The sequence below is a fragment of the Macrobrachium nipponense genome, chromosome 13 (assembly GCF_015104395.2).
Source record: "Macrobrachium nipponense isolate FS-2020 chromosome 13, ASM1510439v2, whole genome shotgun sequence".
Lineage (NCBI taxonomy): Eukaryota > Metazoa > Arthropoda > Malacostraca > Decapoda > Palaemonidae > Macrobrachium > Macrobrachium nipponense.
In genome coordinates, this window is record NC_087206.1 from 90,480,735 (window position 1) to 90,496,392 (window position 15,658).

Genomic DNA, 15,658 nt, shown 5'->3' on the forward strand with positions numbered 1-15,658 from the left:
CACTGAAGAGCAGATAGGACTCGCAGTCCAGAAAAGAGGTCTCTGAAGAGGAGGAAGGACTAGCATGAAGACCTATAATTCTTGCGGAGATGTCGAAGTACAGGCCCCAGAACAAAGAAATTCTGTACCCGAAGACAGGCCTTCTGGTTTGTCTCCATTCTGCAGACAACCATGTCCAGAGGGGAAATGCAAAGATCCACTCCTATTAAGAGGGTTCTGTTGTTGAGCCACCAGTCCAAATCCTCTCTCACCTCCTGCAAGAGAGGGGGACACGAGAGGATTGAGGGTTGCAGGACTGTGACCAATACTCCCTCAGTCTCCACTGAAGAGACTGAAGGTGAAGACGCCCATGAGGGACCAGCTTCTCCAAAGACAACAGGTGACTCATCATGACGTGCCATAGCCGAGCAGACTGCTCCTGTCGAGAGAAGGAACAGCCACGCTGCATCTCCAAACCTGCTGAAACAGAGAGTTTGAGGGGAAGACTCTTGCTGCTGCTATCATGTCTATCAGCATGCCCAGATACTTTGTCCTCTACTTGGGCTCAAGATCGGACTTCTCAGATTTTTCACAGGTAGGGCCAAGTCACCAGTTCAACTCTATACCTTCCCTTGCCCTGCACCATTGTCACGACAGAGAGGTCTCCCCATCACTGAATGTGTATGTGTGACCGCCCCCCTTGGAGGATCACACACTCTGAGAAACTCGCGAACGAGTACTCGACACAGCTCTGGTCCCATGGGCAGCACCCTTGGAACTAGAGAAAGAAGAATGAACCTAGTTCCAAACTCCTGGGGCTCCCAAAACACTAGACCCTGGGGACAGTGTCGCAGTTCCCACTCCCAAAGGAGCAGACGAGCCGATGAGAGAGCCAACTGCTTCCTCAGGGGGAGGATGCAAAGCCTTAGAAATCTCATGACAATATTTCTTATGGGGCAGAGAAGCTACCTTCCACTTCTTAGGCCGGGAAGCCTTTGAAGAGGGAGGCGAGGAGGTGGCAGACGATGCTGACGATGACACCTACCAAGACCTCTTCTTCCTTGACTCCTCCTTTGTCAGCTTCTGCAGGAGATTCCACAGGAGAGTTGTCAGGGCCCTCCAAGGGGCACCAGACAACTCACCAGGTCTAGGAGCAGGAAGGAGCAGATCCAGGGGCAGGAGCAGGTACAACAATGGGAATGGCAGGCAGGGTCACCTCTGCCACCACCAGAGGTGACAGAGGAGGAGCAGGAACCACCAGCACAGGCAATGGTGCCACCCCATACCCAGTCCTGGCACTGGTACTGTTTATGTGTGCCAGCACCACATGCACAGGAGGCAGCCCACACGTGGTCCAAGCCTGACGCCTCACCTGCAGAAAAGAAAGTTGGGTGAGTGAGAGGGGTACCCCTTCACCCCGAAGGAGTACCTCTGTAGCGAGAGGAGACCCCCAAAAAGAGTGTTGCCCTGGTTCACAGATCCATCTCCTCTCCTTCCTCCCCCAACGTGGCGGAAGAGGAATAAACAGCAGTGGCTTTCCCTGAAGGGGAGGCAGTGAGCATGGGACAATTGCCAGGAGAGAGGTAAGAAGACAAAGGGTTAGCTACCACAGGGGTGGTAGAGGGTGTATTACCCTCAACCACAGGTGTCTTCCTATGATACCTCCTCCTTCCAGCAAGCTTCCCCCACTGCACAGTAGACCAATTGCAACACTGCACAACAATTATCAAAGTCACATCCATAAAAGAGCTTAGTTTACCACAATTCGTACCCTGCACCCAAGGGCGCTGCCGACTGGGGGCAGGCTTGAGCGATTGTGATTCATGGGTTTGCATTATCTGTCTTATATCAACCACACATAACACAATTATACTCATTTATTCACAGCTAAAAAAAACTTTAAAAAACATTTGGGCAGAGAACGGCCAAATTACATCATTCCCTGACGATGGCCAAAAGCAACTGGAAAGTTTACATTCAGCTGGAAGGGACTCCCAACGACCAGACCAGTAATGAACTACTGAACAACCTTGTTTACAGATTTTAGCGGCCATGTCCAGGCTTCGCCTCGGTAATTCCTATAGTAAAGGACTCAGGGCTTGTATATTGTCTGACCTCCCTATTTCTACCACCTGAATACCTAATCAGTGTAAAAATGATAGCCTTTTATGTGCAAGGGTTACCTAGTGTAATAGCTAGCTATATAATGAAGTTGTGCAAGTTTTACCTAGTGTAATATAGCTATGTTATAAAGTTATACATGGAATTAGCTATCATGTAAAAACTTTACATATCATGAATAAGAAATTATGATGTAAAAACTCTGTCCATTTGGAAGTAGTAATCCCCTTTTACAAATAGTAAATGCCTCACTTAACAAAAATAAAAGCTTGCTTGATTGCAAATCTTTGAAACTGCAACAAAATGAACAAATATAAGTTAGTGAAGTCCTATTCCCTCTAAAATGCTACTAGGCCTACAATAGCCCTGACCCCACACTGCATTCAGTGCCGAATAGGTAATAGTTACCATTCAAAATTGCAGTGGAGGCGGCAAACACTTATGTTAGCATAACTGTGTGTATTGATGTTAAGAACACTGATTACCCCATTGTCAGTTAAGAGGCTCTAAGCAACATGCAAGGGAAGTTTAGGATGAAATCTTGTAGTACATCAATGGGGTAGCTTCCTATACCTAGAGGGGCAAGCAAAGCCACCAGGTCAGGCAGGGGATCCCAAGTTAGGTTAGGCTAGGGAATAGGGCTAAAAGGTTAGCCTATAAAGAATAAGCTAGTATCTGCTTTTTTTTGGGTAGATCTAGGGTACCGCGGTGGCCCAGACTATGGCAGTTGCAGTTTTTCTATGCAGTTTTACCTACTGAACAAGAATTTTAAGTAATATTTATTTGGACGACTGTAATTAACCCCCAGGCGCCAGTACTAAACACGGCGAAATACATCGGACGCCCCAATCCCTAGTGGATGTCGTATCCGCGGTTACGTTCCTTGCAGTCCGTGCGGAACTAGGGTAAAAAACTGCATGGTACAGGGGTGGACCATGTACGATCAATGTGTACAACCCCATAAAAAGTACATTATAACGTGTCCTGACATCGGAGATGGGCATCAGACGCGACTTGTTGTTGGTGAGAAACGGAGCTAAAGACCTCTACTTCGGTGTCAGGACGCATTATAATGTACTTTTCTTGGGGTTGTACACACTGATCGTACATGGTCCACCCCTGTACCATGCGGTTTTTTACCCTATTCTTTAGAGTTACCCTGCAAGGAACGTAACCGCGGATACGACATCCACTAGGGATTGGGGCGTCCAATGTATTTCGTCGTGTTTAGTACTGGCCCCTGGGGGTTAATTACAGTATTCAGAATAAATATTACTTTAAATTCTTGTTCAGTAAGTAAAATAACATAGGAAAACGTCAATTGCCACAGTCTAGGCCACCGCGGATTGCTTCTGTAGAAATAGGTACCTTTTATTTTTTTTTACCCATTTTACTCTAGTAGACACAATGCTCCACGTCAGGTTAACTTAAGTGTTGGTATGGGGGGAGGTAACAAATACCATAGGTTAGGCTACATTTAGTCACATATATATACCCTGGGATAGGCTTAGGGTAGTAGGTTCTGGAAAGGTACAGTTAGGCCCCTCTGGGTACCTGAATTTTGACTTAATATCATATTAAGCCAAGACATATTACAATAAAACCGGAGATTAAAACCATTAAATAAAAATCATACAAACTATAAATTACAAACCGAGTTGTCGCGGTAAAGAGGCCTACTAAGGGTCCTTTTACATTACTAGGTACCTAGTACAGGGTAGGCAGTTGCCATTTTATAAATTTTATCAACTTTAACATTATTACCTAAGTAATTAAGTATTCCTTTAAAGTGAAAGCCACTAAATCATAACTTATAAACCTGTCTGAAGTAATCTTCCTAACAAAATAGCTTGCTTTACCTTAAATACTAGGTAGTATGTCGAATACAAACAGGCCTACGTAGCAACAAGTGGTCTGGGTGAGTAGGAAGACACTCGTTCAGGTATGGCACCACAAACACTTTATGACAAATTTTAACTTTGATTTCGGCTCTCACCGTTTTTTTGTTTATTGCAGTTTCAAAGGCCTGGCTAATTTTCACTTTTCGAACAATGGGAACTGGCCTAAAAATTAATAACAATGGCGACAAGGGAAGAAACGAACGCAACGGGGTTGCAAGGAAGAAACAGTAGTGTTTGGCAATGAGAAGTTCTATCACATTCATCAGAAGTGATTTTCCATTACTTTTCACTTAAGCGCCAAATGTTATAATAGGATAAATGAAAACGAAGTATTACATTATAGTTTCAATTCTTATTGAAAACAATTCATTCCAAAATTTTAGGTACAAAATAATTCTGCTTTTCATGGAAGTTGCTCCTAATTCCACCCTTAATGCGGCTATACTACAAGCTACTTCTACAAGCTTCTATATTCTTCTATAAACCCCATTCTCTATTCTTTGCAGTTTTTCTGTTTCTGTATCTGTTAAATTGGAGAACATGTGTATGAAAATGTAATGCAATTATAGGAAATGCGAATGAATAGTACATTATATTATTTAAAAATAAAAAAAAAAAACATTGATTCGATCACTGACAATTAGTCACAGAACTTTGCTTGCATTAAAGGGGAAAATAGTTTTTACAAATAAAATTATAAACATATATTGAGTTTTATAATACGTGTAAAAAGATTTTAGATTATCGTACTGCGAAAATCATGGATGTAAGAACAGTAGCTATTTCCTTAAATATATGAGAAAGGATTAAATGGGCTCTACTCCTGTAACCTATGAAAATATACATTTTAAAACAATAAAGCATTTATAGGAAAAATAATTAGTGACAGATTATTCTATCGTCACAAAACAGCAATGATGTAACTTGAAAAATCTTTCAATCACTGAGAATTTCATTAATTTCACTGTCGGCATATTTTTCAAATAACATTTGCAGGTCAATTAAAAGAGTTTTCTTCCAAGTACCATTGTCCATTAATCTTATATGGTGCAAGTGTAGCTAATTTAACAGATAGCTACATAAATAGAAAAACTGCAAAGAATAGAGAGTGGGGTTTATAGAAAAATATAGGAGCTTGTAGAAGTACCTTCACGGTAGTTGTATAGCCAAATTTTAAGGAGGGAGATAGGAACATCTTCCATGAAAAGCAGAATTATAGGTGGAAAACTAAGTTATATAAATAATGCTATAAATGGACGGAAAGAGTTATTGAAGAAAATAATTATAGTTACGCAAGAAAAGGAAAGAAAATGGCGGAAAACACCAGAAAAGTACATGCAAGAAATTAATATCAAATAGAAAACAAAACTGGAAGAAATGTCCAAAACAGAAATTAAGGACAAAAACAGAATCTGTGACACAGTGAAGTGGAAAGAGGACATGGAAAATAAAGTGACCATAAATATTACTATATATATATATATATATATATATATATATATATATATACATATATATACATATATATATATATATATAAGAAGTGGAAAAGTGGAATAAATGAAGAAGATATCTATAACAACACTTTTGCTTCTATAATTCTCTTTAGAGCAAGAACTAACTTATTACAACTAAACATTGTAAAGAGACACCAGAACTTGAACACCTTTTGTCCATTTTGTGCAAATATCGTACTATTGGTTTGCTTCTGGGAAGACTGAATTAGAATAATCAACTTTCAACAACCATGTGAAGAGAACGAAAGTTATATTATTGGAAAATCCTGATTTAACGAAGAACATAATGAAAACAAAAACAAAAGAAGACAAATCAGATGCGGAAGAAAAGACAAAAAAGAATTAAATAAAAATATCGCAAACGACTAAGAGGTGCCGTTGTATAGGAAATACCTCGCGTCCTCAACCATTAGTCCATAACCTCTACCAATTGACAGACGTCACGAACTTCAAATGTCATTCCATCTCTTATTACTATCGCATTTGTGGATCATAGTTTCAAATCTCTAACTCAAGAAGTGTTATATTTATCGAAAACTTTAAATGCAGGAGTGATATGGTAACTTAAATAGTGATGTGTAAGTAAATAATCATCGTAGATTAGAATACTACTAGCTAGCTATAGCTACTACCTAGGTATGGCTCATCCAGGCTGATTCTACTAGTATCTAGCCTATACTAGGTAGTACCTAAGTAGTAGCTACTACTACCTACCTTGGCAAGGTAGGACCTAGCTACTACCTAGGTAGCTAGCTAGCCTATTTTTAGGTAGCCCATGTAGTACTACCTTAGGTACTCGTCAAACTTTAATTTTTATTCCTACTACCTATACTAGGTAGCCTATCACAATAGATGCTGATTTCTCCAATAGATTTTGATAGTTGTAGCCTACTAGGTATGTGATATGTTGATTGGTTACCTTGGAGGAAATGGGTTTTTCTTAATAGCCTACTAGCTAGCCTAGTGTAGGCCTACTAGCCTATATTTATATAACCTAACCTCACATCTTTACCAGCAACCCTTTGGGGATAAGGGCAGGGGTGGGTTTTGGTTGGGGTAAAACACTGGGAGAGAGAACGAACATGATGTTATGATGGCTGGGATCTGCCAATTTCGTCACCAGTCCAGTTCGTTGCCACTTTTTGAACCTGTTTCATCACCATCATTTGAGCCCATTTCGTCACCACATAAAGATGATAAAATGCAAGAGTATTAAAATGTTGGTCAAACTGACTCTTAAAATAATTAGTTTATTATCTAGCTTATTACGTTTTTCGGTAGTATTTCTACAGAAGCAATCCGCGGTGCCCTAGACTATGGCAATTGGCGTTTTACTATATTATTTTACTTACTGAACAAGAATTTAAAGTAATATTTATTCGGACGACTGTAATTAACCCCCAGGGTCCAGTACTAAACACGGAGAAATACATTGGACGCCCCAATCCCTAGTGGATGTTGTATCCATGGTTGTTACGTTCCTTGCAGTTTGTAGGGAACTATATTCTATAGAATTACCCTGCAAGAAATGTAACCGCGGATACGACATCCACAGGGGATTGGGGTGTCCAATGTATTTCGCCGTGTTTAGTACTGGACCCTGGGGGTTAATTACAGTTGTCCGAATAAATATTACTTAAAATTCTTGTTCAGTAGGTAAAACTGCATAGAAAAACCGCAACTGGCATAGTCTGGGCCGCCACGGTTAGGTACCCTAGATCTACCCGTTTGTTCCGATACGTAATACAAACCATCGGTCCTTTAACAATAGGAAGTAGCTAGCGGCAGCTGGAACGGTCGTAAGCTTCGAACAAGGGGAGAACGGTAGTTAACTGCTTGTCCGACAGTCGCGCGCCGCGCGCAGACTGGGAGGTAAACAAATCACTTTTGCTTTCGGCCGCCGGGTGTGAAGGACGTGTTCGTCATCGCTCTCTGCCCGCTTCATCGTCGTATGCTTTGTTTATATTGTGTTTTCTACTAATGGTTTGTTTGACTTGAAAATGAAACTGTAAGTACACTGTTTTCATTTTCATTACTTAATTATGAACCAACATGGAGTTATCGCCGTAGATGCGGCGAGTGTTTTCTACTAATGGTTTGTTTGACTTGAAAATGAAACTGTAAGTACACTGTTTTCATTTTCATTACTTAATTATAACCAACATGGAGTTATCGCCGTAGATGCGGCGATTTCCTCTCTTTTCATGAATGAAACCCATTGAATTATGTCTCGGTGCCGAGGCGGGCGCGCTCGCGCCGAGTCATGTATTTTGGGGCGAAAGTGTGTAATTGAAAATGTAAGTACTCTTTTCATTATATTTTTGCCCTGTGCGTTCGTTACCAGAGTGTGATTGCGCTCGGCACGGAGCCTTTTAATTTTGTATAATAGAATGCATGAAAGTGGATTCGCAATTGCAATATTCTTCTCATTTTCATTTATTTATTTGCATGAAATTTAATTTGGATCAATTTTCGTTCTTTACCCGGGAATTGATCCTTACGATTTTTTATGTGAAAATGAAATCGCAAGTGCAGTATTCTGTTTCATTTTCATATATATTTTATGATAGCATCATATTATTGAATCAAGTTTCCGTTCTTACCCGGGAATTGATTTTTTCCCCTTTAAGTTCTATGAAGTGAATCGCAAGGGCAGTATTCTGTTTCATTGTTTTCATATACTTTTCACTGCTGTGCGGGGGTGGGGGAAGCGAAGATCTGCCAGGAAGTCGTCGGAAAGCTCTCCCGCGACTCCCTTGGTATCCGATTCTTCGTCTTCCTTCCTGCCCCCCGCTCAGCTTCTTCGTTGTATTTTGTATTTGGGGTCTTCCTTGCGTTCGGGGTGGGGCATGTCTTCCCCCGTGCGTGAGGGAACCCCTCTTACTAATCTATCTATGTTACCGCAGGTGCTACATCCGTGGGAGACGACCTGGACAGGTAGGTTGGACCACCGCGGAGGCAGGGCGTGCCTAGCATCCACGGGCTGCTGCAGCGTCTACGAGGTCTGGGGCGGTCTCCACTACTACCACGGCCGCTTATGCTGCTCCCCCCCCTACTGGTCTACACTCCCCATGCTGTGTCGATGACGCCGTCTGCCGCTACTAGGGCCGCAGCCGTACCGAGGTGGGGTTGCCGCCGCCGCCTGTTTTCTTCGTGTTGCCTGCCCCAGACTTCCGCTGTTCCAGCAGCTCGCCCCTGGACCGGCCGCCAGGACCCAGGTTCCGCTGACTGCCGATGATTCTACGAGGCGATCGCTGGGCCTGCCGTACCTGCCGCTGATGTGATTCCCGCTGTTGGCTTGGCTGTCCCTTCTGGGTCTACCGCTGCCGCTGTTCCTGCCGCTCCTGAGCTGGTTGCTGTTCCTGTCGCTCCTGGTTCCTGTGCCTGTCCATGCTGGTCCTGCCCACGGTGTCTTCCCCAGTCCCAGGTCCTTCCGGACAGGTGCAGTCGGGCCGTGTTGCTTCGGCAATAGCCCCGGCTCCGGCCTGGATGGAGGACCTGACGACTGTCCTGCGTGAGCTGACGAGGAAGAGGAGAAGAGGAAGCGGTCATCTTCGTCTTCATCGTCTGCTGCTGCCTCTTCCCCTTCGACTTCTAAGGCCCATAAGACCGAAGAAGAAGAAGGCTGCCTTCCCCCCTAAGAAGTCTCCTTCGGGAACTCTAAGGGCCCGTCCCACCCAGGTGGGACGGGGGGGGGTCCTTCTGCTGGTCCTCCTGCTCCTTCGGGAGCGGGGCCCGTTTCCCCTTCCGTAAGGAAGAGATAGACGGGGACCAGAGGAGTATCGGTTAGCTCTGGTACTTCCTCGCCTGGTGCTAGCGGCGATGCCGCTACGCCAGGTTCCGGCTCGGTCTCTCGTTCGCGAGAGATCCCGAGTGTACGTTCTCCCTCGGGAGACCGTGCAGCCAAGTTTCGGCGCCAGAGTTCGCTCGGCGCCAAGACGCGGCACGGAGCAGAAGGCTGGTGAGAGACGCTCAGGTGACTCTTGCCAGGCCAGCGGCCGCTCTTGCAGCGACCAGCTGGTAACCCGGGTTTTCCCCCCCCCCCTAGAAGGCTCCTTCGGGACCTTCTAAGGGCCCGTCTCGCTCCCGGCGATTCGGGGAGCTCTTCTGCTGGTCCTCCTGCTCCCTCGGGAACAGGGCCCGTCTTTTCTTCTACCAAGGAGAAGAAGACGGGGACCAGAGGAGTACCAGCTTCGGCTGGCACTTCCTCGCCTGGTTCTAGCGGTTCTTCTGCCGCTAAACCAGGATCCGCCTCGGCTTCTCGTTAGCGAGTAGTACCGAGTTGGACGGTCTCGTCGGGAGACCGTCCAGCCAAAGTCTTGACACCCGAGCTCGCTCGCCGCCAAGACCGAATGCGCGGAGCAGAAGACTGGCGAATGTCGTGCAGACAACTCTCGCCAGGCCAGTGGACGCTCTCCGCAGCGACCAGCTGGCTGCTCGGAGGGTTGACGTGACGGTCGCTGACCAGCCACGGGTGAGGCGACGGAAGGGGTCCCCGCGGCCGTCGGTACCAGCCAACGGCTGGTACCAGCGGCTCGACGCGACCGATTAGAGGACGCTCGCCGGTCTCACCGCGACAGCGAGCCTAGCAGGTCACTGACGCCGCTCCCATCGGGACCGGGCGGAGACGGTAACCAGCAACAGCTCGCCTGACGCTAGAGATCAGCGTCGACGTTCTCAGCCAAGCCTCTCGCCCCGAGCGAGCGGCCAAGGCTAGGCCTGCTGCTCGATCGCCACCGCGGGTTGACGATCAGCAGCAGCCCTCCAAGCACGCTGGTCCTGCCAGCGAGCTAGGGGGGGGAGCGTCAGGTCTGCCTCTCCTGTACCTTCAACCTCCTCGGGCTACACCGGGAGGAGCGAGGTACCTATGAGTGACGCGAGAGGTGCGCCGCTCGCGATCCCGCTATGACGCCGTATGGACCAGGCACGGTTCTAGGACCGATCAGGACATACGCGCAATTAGCTGGAGGCGACCGTCAGGGGTCTGCGCTGTTCCTCCTTCTGAAGGAGGAGTATCTCGGGATCTGTTCTTGTTGGAGGGATCTGGACGGTCCTACTCCGCAAAGAGCGCGGTTACTCCGAGATACAGAGGAATTTGCAGAAGTCATTAAGCTGATTCGTCAGCATAATGACCCTGACGGAAGGATTGCCGCTCCCACCACAGCGGAGCCCACGTCTCTGCTCGAGTCGTTTTGGGGCCCGGGAGGGAACCCAAACCGACGGTGGGTCTCACCACCGCGATCGGAGCTTGCCGATTCTGTCTCGAACCAGTGTCTCTCGTCTCCGGACAAGAAGGCTCTCTCAGTTCTGGCGGTCGATCAAGCTACTTCCACCTCCTCTACTGCGACAGCGGCGTTTCTACGTGTCTTCGGACACCGTATTTAAATACTCCTTCGGTCCTCCTGAGAGGTTTTGACCTCGACGAGGACTGGAATGAGTCGGAGGACGGTATCGGCTCTCTCCTTGTCAGGTGTCGATCAGCCCCACCCAGACGACGTTCACAGTGGCGGCAGACCCTTACCTATAGTGAGAGTTCGTAACCCTCCGTCGGGAAAACGTTTTCTCCTGACGATACGTTTTCCCAGACTCTGAGAGGCCATCGCCGCAAGGCGATGGCTGCTCCTACTCTTCTCCAACTGCTAGTTCCACTGGGAAGGCGAGCGGAGTATCCAATTCCTCCCCCATTCCCTCTCTCCTTACGGCTACGAGGGAAAGGGTGGGGAAGGATCCTACAGAGATTCTTTGTAGGATCCCACGTTCGGGACTGCGCTCCGGGGGGACCTTGGGTCCTACCTGACGTAAGCCCCGGTCGTTGAGGAGGAATCCTGCTCCATTCTCGATTTCTACGGGAATCGAGAGGACCACCAGCCGTATCGTTTGACGAATTCGGTGGGGGTTTCGCAGACTGCTTAGAATTCTACGGATTTCTAGCGCATTCAGAGTGTTCGAGTTTTTTACGATCTTTCAAACACTTACGCGAGACCACGGTCCAAAGTGAGCGAGACGAGAATCCCCGATATGTTACACGATAATCGGGAACCTCGCCTATGCTCGAATTCCTGGAATTTCTAGCATTGTGAAGAAGACTGCTGCTGAAAGAAACTATCTCACAGTAGGCAACCAACCTGGAATAGAGGAGATCGGACGGGAATATCCAGTTGGCTTGAACTATCGTCTTAGTATTCTGTTCACCATTGAAGCTTTCCTTCGAGGAAGACTCTCCTTCACTCTCTTTGATAGAGAACGAAGGTGGTCGATCTCAATCCTTATTTTGTTTTCTTGAAGGAAAGAATTTAGGATGGAGATCGTGTTTCAGAATCCTACAAATATACTACGTATATTAACCTCGCGACATGATTCTGCTAAGCAGTTGAATTGTCCGAGGGGTAGGCGCATATCCTAGTTAATCTACGGATTGCGACTTAGACGAGAAGTATTCTAATGAACTGCAACTCGGGGTTGCCTGCAACCTCCCAGGAGTTTTCAGTTTCAATTTTATATAATTATGGTTTTGTCACGACAACACCATTTCAACTTTTATATTTACCGAAATTCGTTTCGCCTAAATATAATTGCCCGAGCATATCTTTTATGCTCGGTAGTTCTAGCCGAACGCATTCCTTCGTGGAATAATGGATTACCTGGCAACTCAGGATGACGAGTCAGCAGGCTCAACCACTGCGTATTGAACTGCCTGATAGCAGCTCAGTATCAGCTGGGCCTCCCCGAGATTCACGGTCATGTATGTCTCTCTCTCCCCTGCTTTGATTGACTACCGAACCGTATCTCTGCCCAACAATCATGGACTTAGGTCTCTGATTAACGGGGATTCTCGCAATAATGAAGGACCATCTACTGCTGTGACGCTAGATTCCATCGCCTTCGACATTGCGAGAATTTTCAACAGAGATATCTCTTGGACTCTTTCATCTTTCTGTTTTACCGCACGGTAACAGAAGTCTGTACAAGTCTCCCGCTGCATCGCACTGCGATAATGCGAATGATTTTGCAGGACATCTGAGTTTGTCTTCAAAATATCGTATTCGTAGGTGTACAATTGTTCATTGTTCAACCCGAATTACAAGATGTGTCAGAAGACATCGCCTACTCTCCGACCTGACAGCTCTACTTCCAAATGTTCAGCCCATGAGAAGCAGTTCTTCAGGCGGCTTTCACCTGTTTTCATTACCGAAGAACGCCCCGCTTTCATTGCAACTACGACTTCTCACCGGACAGCAATGAAATAGCTGGTTAGCATTTTCAGTCATTTGTAAGCACAGGTTATGAATCTTGAGATCCTTCTCTCGATTCATATGTGAAGACGTAGGTTGCATTCAATATCTACCTTCGTCTTCAATGGTACATAGTGTTGTTTCTCCTTAGCTGAGATTCAACAAACATGAGATGTTTTACCTTCAGGGACCTCGGTCTCTAGAAGGCAATTGACTTTCGCCTGTTGGGTACATGCCTTAAGAGAATCATCACCTCGCTGTCCGGCATTGGTGACAAACAAATACATCATTTGTTTGGTCTCTCGGCATAACCCTTTAAAGGCGAAGGTCACGTGACTTACTCGGATGCTTGACAACTTGCCTCCTACCGAACGCAGTCAGTCGGCAGCTGTCAGAGCGCCCGAGTCAGTACGAACTACGCTGTGACTTAGTTCGGTTGTTACACAGCAACCATTACTTCGTTTTAATAGCTTGTCACAGTACCCATACCATTGACACCCACCATGGATGTCGGTGTCCTATCCACTACCGAGAACTTCGCTGCATGGGGATAGGAGGATGCGAGAGACTTCGTTGCTAACGGACAGACCAGTATGGGTACTGGACATCACCGAAGTAGAGAAGAGGGATAGGTCATGCGACTATTTCCTTCTTTTCCTCTGAGGAACTGCATGACTTCTCCTGCGAAGTCAAGCACACCCAGGGGATGGGGATCCGTGACGCTCGATTTCGTACCGAACTTCGTAGCGAAGACTCAGAACCCTTCGGTCCTGACGATTGGTTCGAGTCGTTCACAATCCCCTCCCTAATGGACTTCACGGCCTTCGATGCGAAGGAGATGCTGCCTTGTCCGCAAGAACTTCTCCTTGGCGCAGGTACTGAAGGCAGGGGTCTGGTCCAACCAGACCACATGCCCTTCCTTCTACCTTCGGGATATTGCCCACAGGTCCCTTGGATCTTTTTCCTTGGGACCCGTGGTGGCTGCTCAACACGTTGTGTAGCGAACCCAGACCCTCGCAGGCTGAACAGCATCGAGTCCTGGTGTGACCGTAAGAATGGATGGTGAATGAGAGTGTGACTGGCTCCTCTTCCCATCTTTTTCTTCCCTCTACCTGTGGTTAGAGGGACACGGTCGTCACCCTGCTGGATAAGGACAAGATGCAGGTGAGCTACTCAACAGAGCCCCATCCTATCCCTTTCACTAGGGATAGGAGCGTAATCCACCACTTCCTCCAACAGGGGGAGGAAGTGGATGCCAGCTTGAGACAAACCCATCTTTTATGTTGCCTCTTGCAAACAGGAACAAGTTCTTGCTTGCTGGTACGAAGAGATACGCTTGCCTCTCTCTAGTACTCGCCCAGAGGTCTGACCATTGATCCTGCGGTGCACACCCCGATCATCGGACAGAGGCCTTGGATCCCTCCCTCGCTCTTACGACCAGGGAGGCATTCCAGGGATGGACGAACACCAGTCTGTTCATCAAAAGACTCAGATTCCTCCCACCAAGAAGTGAGTCTTCCTATTGTTAAAGGACGATGGTTTGTATTACGTATCGGAACAAATGACAATTTGTCGAAAATTGCATTTTCCTAACTATACAAACCTGAGGTCCTTTACATATAGTCCCTCCTCATGCCACCCCTCACTCTGCGTATTTTGCATGGGCCAAAAGCAAAAGTGATTTGTTTACCTCCCAGTCGCGCGGCGCGCGACTGTCGGACAAGCAGTTAACTACCGTTCTCCCCTTGTTCGAAGCTTACGACCGTTCCAGCTGCCGCTAGCTACTTCCTATTGTTAAAGGACCTCAGGTTTGTATAGTTAGGAAAAATGCAATTTTCGACAAATTGTCATTTTTTCTTACAATGAAGCATAATTTCAGCAGAACGGTAAACCCATAAAAATAGTACTGTAGTGAACGCCCTAATTAGTAACTATTGATGTACAACACAAGAGAGAGACAACAAAAAAGTTGGAGATGTATTATCGCAGTCTAAGGAATACGGGATTAATGGTGATGAAACAGATTTCAAAGTGGAGTATTCTTAGTGACGAATGGGGTAGGTGACGAACCGGATTGGTGATGAATGGGGTACTAGGTGAAGAACCAGACTGGTGACGAAATGGGGTGTATCCGTGATGGCCACCCCGGAAGTCATAAGGGAGCCATAGCCTATGTTCAAGAAGGGATTGGCTAAGGAAACTTAGCTACTAGTTATATAAGGAACTAGACTACCCTAACCTAACCTAGTAAGCCATGTTAGGTGGGGGGTTCGTCCCCCACACACCCCAGTGAAGGTATCTCCACTTTTTACCAAAACCTCCCCAATAACACTGCGCATGTGCATTAGCATTCTAAGGTGGCCAGCATTCAATGATATATCAGTTCTGAGGTTAATTACAGCCGACGGGCAAATAACAGTAAAATGAAGACTAGGGGCTACTGTGGCCCTCTGGTTTCTTGTAACTACTAGTTTATGTGCAGAATGGGTGTTGTGTTTAGTACCAGCTGTATGGGGATGATCATAAAAACATAAGCAAAAGACAACAAATACCATAAAGAAAAACAAAAGACATGAACATAAAAGATGGAAAATATTCCAGTTGGCGACTGGTAGAACCAGGTCGAGGTAGTAGTCTTATGTTTTACTGCTATCAGTTTATGTGCAAGATGGTCGGTGTCTTTAGTACAGGCCCCTTGGGCATGAATAAAAAAAAACATAATCAGGAGACAGTAAATATCATGAAGACAAAACAAGAAGGCATAAGCATAAACAAAAATATAAGCTAAAGGTAGTAATTATTAAGGTCGCCAACTGGTGCAAACCAGGCCGCTGTAGTAGTCCTCAGTTTTACCAGCTCTGGGTTGTACCTGGCTTGCCCTTACATATATACACTCTTACAGTTATGG

At 46.2% G+C, this 15,658-nt stretch overlaps 1 protein-coding gene across 4 annotated transcripts in view; it reads left to right on the forward strand.

The window, feature by feature from the left end:
* Window positions 1–5,895: 5,895 nt before the first annotated feature.
* The window catches only part of LOC135225197 (UTP--glucose-1-phosphate uridylyltransferase-like), a 128,728-nt gene continuing 118,965 nt past the window's right edge, over window positions 5,896–15,658 (forward strand). For 2 of the 4 annotated variants that reach the window (XM_064264499.1, XM_064264501.1), the window contains exon 1: window positions 5,913–6,096. The gene's annotated coding sequence lies outside the window, so the exon portion shown is untranslated. Of the gene's footprint in view, window positions 6,097–15,658 lie in introns of all 4 variants that reach the window. The other 2 variants (XM_064264502.1, XM_064264500.1) reach the window with 2 other exon arrangements.